Genomic DNA, 8694 nt, shown 5'->3' with positions numbered 1-8694 from the left:
AACGGGTCGTTACATCCCCTGCTTATTCTCTATCTTCTGTAGCATCAACTATTTTGTTCTTCCTTTCACATAGGCATGAAAGAATTTTGAGTTCTTGTCACCATTTTTAAACAACTGTATTCCAGCCTTTGGTTTCCAGTAATCCTCCTATATTTTTTTTAAATTTCCTAAGTTTTGTCTCTTCCCTCCTCAAACTTACTATGTTTTCTTCAGTAGGGTTGATCTCCAATTGTATCTCCTTCATCTTCACCACCTCCTCCAGCATATCAATCTTTTTAAAGAAATCACCATATGTTGTTTTACTCCATTGAACCAGACTTTTCTTCAATATCTTCAATATCTCATTAAATATATAAAAAGGAGATCCCCTCATATTTGTTCCCCATACTTATTCCACCGCTCCTGTGAATGTTTAATGCTTTGTCCAAAAGTTCAAAAACCTGAATGGTTTTCCCACTATGTAATTCAATGTTTTACATATCACATATAAAGGAGCCTGATCAGACCCTTCCCTTATCCAGTGTTGTATTTCACTATGTGAAAATTCCTGATGAAACTCTTCATTTCCAAAGACTCTATCAAGTCTTTTGAAAATACATTCTTCCTCTATTCTCCCATTCCACCATGTATATACTGTTCTTCTTTATGCCTACATTCACCCTCTTTGGGAAGTCACTCATTAAATCCACTTCAACCTTCACTCTTGCACAACTCGGTCGTGTTTTATTGCTAGTTGCCAGATTCACCTGTAAAGGCTTTCGGACCGCTGCTGCAATTGAAAATATTGTCTCCTTTCCAAAAAATTTCGGTGGTACTGACGACAATGATATCCACTCTATTGCAGTTGTTGTCTCCTCCTCTAGATCAAAGAGTGGATCCCATTTTAGGGTTCTCATCGAATAGTTCCAGTTTTTGTGCACAATGCAAAATATTGGTTTGGACAATAGTCACATAATCCTCCATCCTAGACGCTCTAATCAGCATGTATCGATTACACAAAAGTTCGATGTTCACATCCCCTTTCAACTCGCATTGTGTAGATCGTGAGGTCCTGTATGTCTGGCCATCCATAGGAAAATTTACCTATGACTGCAAATTCTAATTCTTCATTTGTAATCATCTGCGTCACCTCCTCCTCTGTCCATACTACTCGAGGTTCTCCACACAGACATGTGATTGGTTTTAATGGAAGTGGGATATGTTTTGATATGAGGGGTTGTAAAGTTGTTGCATAGGTCATTGTTCTCTCATTCGTCGTTGCTACTGCTGGTGTTAATGTTTGAACAACCCCTGAAAAAGGCTGCCAGATGGCCGCTAAGGCCATGGTGATTGTCAGAAAATAGGCAAATCGTGGTTTTTCAGCTAGGGTTTTTCCTTATCAGCGGGAGATTTTCTGTCAAAGTTGATTATGGGTCAAACATAGCATCACATTGAGATTAAAACAGTTTTTACGTTCTTAAGTATATTAAATTTTAAATTTTAATAAATCATATTTCTAGCAAATTATATGTTTTTAACCGCAGAAAAAGACGGTTACATAATTCAAACGCTTCATCTATCCACTACATGGAAAAAAATATATTGCTTCTTTTGTACTTCTCTTTATTCTTCTTTTCTTTACGTTATTTTACCTATTGTTGTTGTGCTTCATTTTTGTTAATATACTTGAATTGAAGTGCTAATCTTTATATATATTTCTTAGTGCTTATAAATTTGAATCCAAATTTAACGATCGGAAAGGTTATTTTTGAAAAGTTTAATGAAAATTACTATTTTACGCGGTCCTTTTCGATAGTTGATCCGAGTCATTTCGGTGAAGTTGGTTGGGAAATTGTGAACTATTTGTTAACGATAGTTAATTAATTGACAGATAATATTTAGGTAATTAATTTAGTTGATAATAATCTGAAACTTATTTAAGACCGATATATTTTAGCCCATATGTATTAAATGTATTTTCTTCAAAATTGTCGTCTTGCTTTGCAAAGATTAAGTTTGGCTATTAAAAGCTACTGTTTGACATGCATCGTCTAAATTTATTTATGATTTAGATTTTTGTATATTAAGATAGGTAATTAAATATTAGGTGTATTATAGTATATGAATACCATTATATTTATGTCAACTAGTATGCATGCGTGCGTGTTGCGCATATATATTAAAATGTAATGATTTTTATTTAAAAATAAATAATATAAATTATAAAATTGGTAACATAAGTGCACATGATTATGCATGATGTTTTAATTTTATATAAACACTTAATAAAATTTTATGCTAATCATGTACAAGAAGTATATATTCTTCAAAGACACCAAAAAATATTATAACCACTATACTTCTCCTTGTATAATGAAGATTAATAGCATATGCGGCATGTGTTGAATTGACATTTGTACTAATTATCAAAGTTTTAAATTCCTACATCAAATTTGATCATAGAAATAAAAATAATGACTCTACTTTTAATTAAAATCAAAATTTGTAAATCATATTACAACCTTTTTAGCACACTCTTCTCTAGTTCAATCATATAAAATATAATTATGCATATAAGCTAATCTATCTGAAATTGCTTTCGTTTTCACACAGTTTTTTTTAAAAAAAATAGATTTTTAATATATAATAAATTGATTTTTTAAAAATATGATGTTTAGGAAAAAATTATGATTTTGACACTGTTAATAATTTTAGAATCTGACATATATATTTTTTATTGTATTTGACATTTATCATCATTTGTCTTTGTTGATTCCATGTGTCTTTCTTTGATAAAATAATAATTGAATTAATATATATATATATTAAAAGTAAAAAAAATAGACACTAATTATGGCGGTGACATGTGGCACTTTCACCTCTCTTATTATTTATACTAGTATACGTATTCGCGCGTTGCGCGTATAATATTAAAGAAAGTAATTATGTTATATATCATGTTCAATATATATTATACGGGAAAAGGGTCAAATGCCCCCTCAACCTTTAGCCATATTTCCAACTACACACTATTAACATATGAGTTATTATTGCATATTTATGAGATGATTTGCAAGGCAAGTTTTTCCGTACTTCTTAATGCATCTTGAATACTTGTAATTTATGAAAAAAAAATCAATATGATAAAAATTTATCATAAAATTCTCAAGTTACAAAGAGTATACATCAACTTAAAAATCTAAAATTAATATTATTAAAATATTACATAAAAAATTTAAGTATAATAGAAATTAAATTAAAAACATGGCATTTAAAAAATATTAAATTAAACATTTTATATAATGAAAATAATAATAAAATGTTCGTTGATCATTTTCTCAGCCTGTTTATCACTCCACTTAAATAATCTTAGTCATATTTTTTTTACACAAAATTAAAACTAATAAATACGCTCAATCAATGTACAATTTTAAATTAAAATTTGAAATAATAAGGGGCACTAAACTACTCAAAATCTCAACTGAAAAAATCTCAATTGAACTAACATTATCTCTTTTATTTTAATTTTATATTTTATTTTATTTTTTTTAATTCAATGATAAATTCTCTTTTTTTTTTGTGTGTGGTAAGTGATAGTCAAATTGTAGTGTTAAAACTTATTTTTAGACTATTAGTTATAATTAATTATTAATAGGTTGAGGAAATACTCTAATTGAAAGTCAAGTAGCCTATCAATTTAGTTGCCTATAATTATTTCCTGTGAATATAATATACTCTATAAAAAGGGAGGCGTGAATGTGTTTGCTATAAAGGAGGAGCCAAATGGAGCAAATATTTAGGATCAATCTGACAATAAAATAACTTATTTCAATTCAAATTTTAGTTATATTGTGCATGTTTGTTGCTAGGTTAATTTTATTTTTTTTAGTTATTTATTTTATTTAAAAATAATTAATATATTTTTAAATTCCATTTATTACCTTATTTTCATTTTTTTATGTTTGCATTTTCTTTTCAGGTTTTAAAATAATTTTGTTGATTCAATATAAATTAATTTTAAAAAGACTTCATCATCGTTTGTGGATATTTTTTTATTATATTCAAATAAATTAATTTCTGTTTTTTGTAAATTATTTTTTAAAATAATTCCAGATTGACAGTATTTTGAATTATTAAAAATCAGTTTTTTATGTTTTTTTTTTTTTTGAAAAAACATTTGAAAGACTCCAATTTTATGTTTTTTTTACACTGTTTCAATTTTTTAATTAGACAATTTTACACGTTAAAATATTAAGCAATGATACTATATTTTTAGAAACTAATTAAGCACATCTCCAATTTTTGCAATCATAATATTCAATAGGATATTATTATATTACTTGTAAAAACAAATCAATATATAAATAAATAATAGGATTATTGAATTCACATTCCCTCATTATTTGTTTACTGTTTAACAATTTTAGCAAAGAAGGCATGAAACAATGGCATGAATAATCAACCCAAAACATGATTTATGTGTCTAAATATAAAAAATGGCATGAAACATTGTTACTTTCCTAAATCTTAATCCACTTTTATCCCTAAATATCCAAAATAGAAATGTTAAGCACAAATTAAATGAATATTTTTAAAATATGCTATTCGTAAATTAATATTATAGGGTTCATTAAATTCGATAGAATATTTTTGTCAACATGTCAATTTTTTGCCAATAAATATGATAAGAATTTGACAAACATTATTATTTAAATAAATCCATAAATTAATAAAGCGCGATTGCACAATCTTATTAAGTAGTTATCTTGAACTCAAACTAATTAAATTAAGCCCACACTTAAAATTGTATTTCATTATCCTGCAAAACCTTCACATTAAAAAAATAACTAATTGAGAAAAAATTAAAAGCAATTTATAAATTTTATAATAATGAAGAATAGTTACAAAATTGAGTATACTAATATGCATTAGAACATATCGGATTCTAAAATTCAATTTATATGTGCAATAAGTATAATAACTATCTAGCATACATACAATCTCCCTAAGCAATTACCTTACACTTCTTTTGTTGTTGATTCAAGGTTGTCGTCCTCAAAGTTTATTGATTGTTCAGAAATAAATTCATCTGAAAGCAAACTTTTAATCTCATTATAAAAGTTATTTGTTCACCAAAGTAAGAATAAAATAATTTACAACAAATAAAAACTTTCCTAATAAATAACACAAATTATTGATAGATTATAATAAAATCAAATCATCTCAAGGTCACTCAGGTAAGCAAATTGAGGAGATATATATTTATGTAAGTGTTGCCTCAATGAATAATGTAAAACCAACAAATGAAACTGAAGAATTAAAGAATAGGTGCAAAAGAATTTAGAGAATAAAATAAAAAATTAGATGGAAAATTAGTTTATATAGGAAAAAATAGATTGAAATTTGGCTTTATCTAGTATATAGAGTTAGTTTTCAATTCAAATTTTAAAAGACCAATGGTAACTTCCCATTCAAATTTAAAATTCAAAAAAATAATTTTATTTAGTAAATTTATCTTTATCTGTAAATTAATTTTAATAAACTTTATCTTTCAATTTCTTTATATATATATTTTTTACTTGCAATATAAAACTATATAAAAAAAATGTTTCAATCCAATTATTTTTAATAGAAAAAATAATTTGTTAATGTCCAAATTTCAATATTTATCTTTGAATTTAAATAAATACTATATAAAGAACATAAACTTTGCCAGAAAGATTAAAATACAATTTTTTTTAGGAGATGTTACGTGGGTAAAGAATTAAAGTTGATTTTGATTAGTTAATTTATTTGTTTTTTTTTATTTTATTTTGTAAAAATATTGTTTATAATTATTTGGCGCTGACACACACACACACATATATATAAAGAATATTATTATTTTTACTATTATCAAATTAATAAAAATATGTAGCTTCTCACATAAAAAAGGAATTCATACCCTATTTTTTAGAACAGTTTTAAATTTTTTTAAAAAAACGTTTAGCTGTAAAATAAAATTTTATAGATATTTTGGAAAAGTGGTTTATATAGGAAAAAATAGATTGAAATTTAGTTTTATCTAGTATAGAGTTAGTTTTCGATTCAAACTTTAAAAGACCATTGGTAACTTTCCATTCAAATTCAAAATTCAAAAAAATAATTTTATTTAGTAAAATTTATCTTTATCTGTAAATTAATTTTAATAAACTTTATCTTTCAATTTCTTTTTATATATTTTTTTAGTTTGCAATATAAATTATATAAAAAAATGTTTCAATCCAATTACTTTTTAGTAAACTTTATCTAGGTATAAAAATTGGTAGATGTCCAAATTTAAATTTTTATTTTTGAATTTAAATAAATACTATATAAAAGACAGAAACTTTGCCAGAAAGATAAAAATACATTTTTTTAGGAGATGTTACGTGGGTGAAGAATTAAAGTTGGTTTTGATTAGTTAATTTATATGTTTTTTTATTTTTATTTATTTATTTTGTAAAAATACTATTTATAATTATTTGGTGCTGACATATATATATAATTTTTTTTTACTATTATCAAATTAATAAAAACATGTAGCTTCTCACAAAAAAAATAAAAAATCACACCCTATTTTTTAGAACAGTTTTAAAAAAAACGCTTATAAAATATGTCCTAGATTCAAATTTAAAAAAAAATCTATTTTAACGTAAGTTGAAGTGGAGATTTATAACCAATTGATCTTTATTTGACATGTGTATTTTTATTTCAAATTTTCAATTTAAAATATTTAATTAGTTATATAATATTTAATTTTTAATTTAAAATTCTGAAAAATTGTGGTGCTGACATGTGTCCTTTTTTTTCTCCTATTATACATAGATAGATTTTATGGTTTTATATATTTTTTAAAATTTAAAGTAACTACAGATAAAATAAAAGATTATAAACACAATTTTTGTTGACTATATGACTGTATAATAGTGTATCGTGATGGAGAGTTATGAACATGCTTTATTTGATTTTTTGTTTGTTTCCATTAATGTATTCATTTATATAAAACTAATAACAAATAAAATTAGATTAAAATATATAATTATGCAAGCAAATCTATGTGAAATTGATTTTGTTTTTACCGGAGATTTTCTTTTCAAATTAGATCTTTAATATTTGATAAATGTTTTTTACCCTCTTTTATTACATATAGATAGATGATTTTATTTGAAGGTGTATGTATAATTTTATCAAAGTTTTATTTTTTGGAGATATAGTTCCAAAAAGTTTGGCCCTGAAACTGAATCTTAGGTGACGAATGTGATTATTATTTATTGTAATATTACAAAAATTCAAATTCTTAGATTTCATTCTTGAAAACCGCATACTATTAGCATCTTATTAGGAACAAATTCATTCAATATATTACGACACGTTAAACAAAACACACGTCGAAAAAGGATGTTAACTTCCTTTTTTCAATTCACATTAATTTAAGTAAGTTTTAAACTGTTAATATAAGTAAGATTTTAAAACTGTTAATTTTTAAAATTACTTTACATTTCTATTTTGTTTTTAAATCATTATTTAAAAATTACAGATAATTAATTAATTAATTTTAATTGTACAAAAATTCAAGAGTTTATTGTATCGTCTATTTGATAAATATTTATTTTTAAAATTCAAATATAAGAGAATCTTTGTATTTTATCTGCACGTTCCTCTTTATATAAAATTGCTAGCTGCCACTTTATTTTTTTTAGTTCTGCTTTCAATTTTAAGAGGCTTAAATTATATATAATATTTATGTATATATAAAACTTTATTTTATTTAATCTAAAGAAATAAATTCAAGTAATGATTTCTCCATTTCTAAGAATATTTTGGTGAATGAAAGCCAGAATTCTTAAAATATACCAATATTAGGCTTAATTCGTATTTTAGGAAAGGTATTGTTCAGAAACTCTTTTGCTGATATAATGCACCATAACCGTTGTATTCATAAATTCAACATGCTCACTTCATAAATATTTAATTTTAAAGGATTGCTAGTTACCTTTCGTGATATAGAATGTGTCATAATCACATAATACAAATATTTAACTTTTACTGTATCTTCAAACTCTGGTATATTTCAAGATGAATTAATTTTGTGTACCATAAAAGAATTAAAATAAATTGGTTAGGTTTTGATTTTATGTTTCTTAGTGTTTGGTTTTAATAATTGTTTTCAAAAAAAGATATCTTTGAATTCTAAAACTTGTACAACTAATCTTTAAACTGGTTATGTATTAAATTTAGATTGTAAATCTTTATATCTCTATAATTCTTTTTATCTTAGAGTTTGATAAGAAAAACAGTATTTAAAATATATTTTTGAATTTTAAAACTCCTACAATCGTATAAAGTGAAAGAAATGTGCTCATCTCTAAAATTATTTAATATTAAATTCAAATTTTAAACGTTAGACTTCAAATTATGTTTGTAATGACTATTATAAAAGTTTTCTTGTTAAACTCAAATCAATGCGCTTATATTTTTTTTTATAAAAAAAATAGACTTTTCAGTTATGAAACAGAAAGTAGACAAAAAAAATGAACAGAAGAAGAATAATAAAGTATACTATATCACTAAATTAACAAAATGAAGATAAATAAGAAGAGTTAATCTTTACTACAAACTTTTATTGATACAATGACATCAAATAGACAAAAAGAATTGAAAAAAAAAGGGAAGGAAGAAAAACTTACCTCTTCT

Source organism: Solanum stenotomum, chromosome 2 (assembly GCF_019186545.1).
Source record: "Solanum stenotomum isolate F172 chromosome 2, ASM1918654v1, whole genome shotgun sequence".
Taxonomy (NCBI): Eukaryota; Viridiplantae; Streptophyta; class Magnoliopsida; order Solanales; family Solanaceae; genus Solanum; species Solanum stenotomum.
This window is presented reverse-complemented; position numbering follows the sequence as displayed.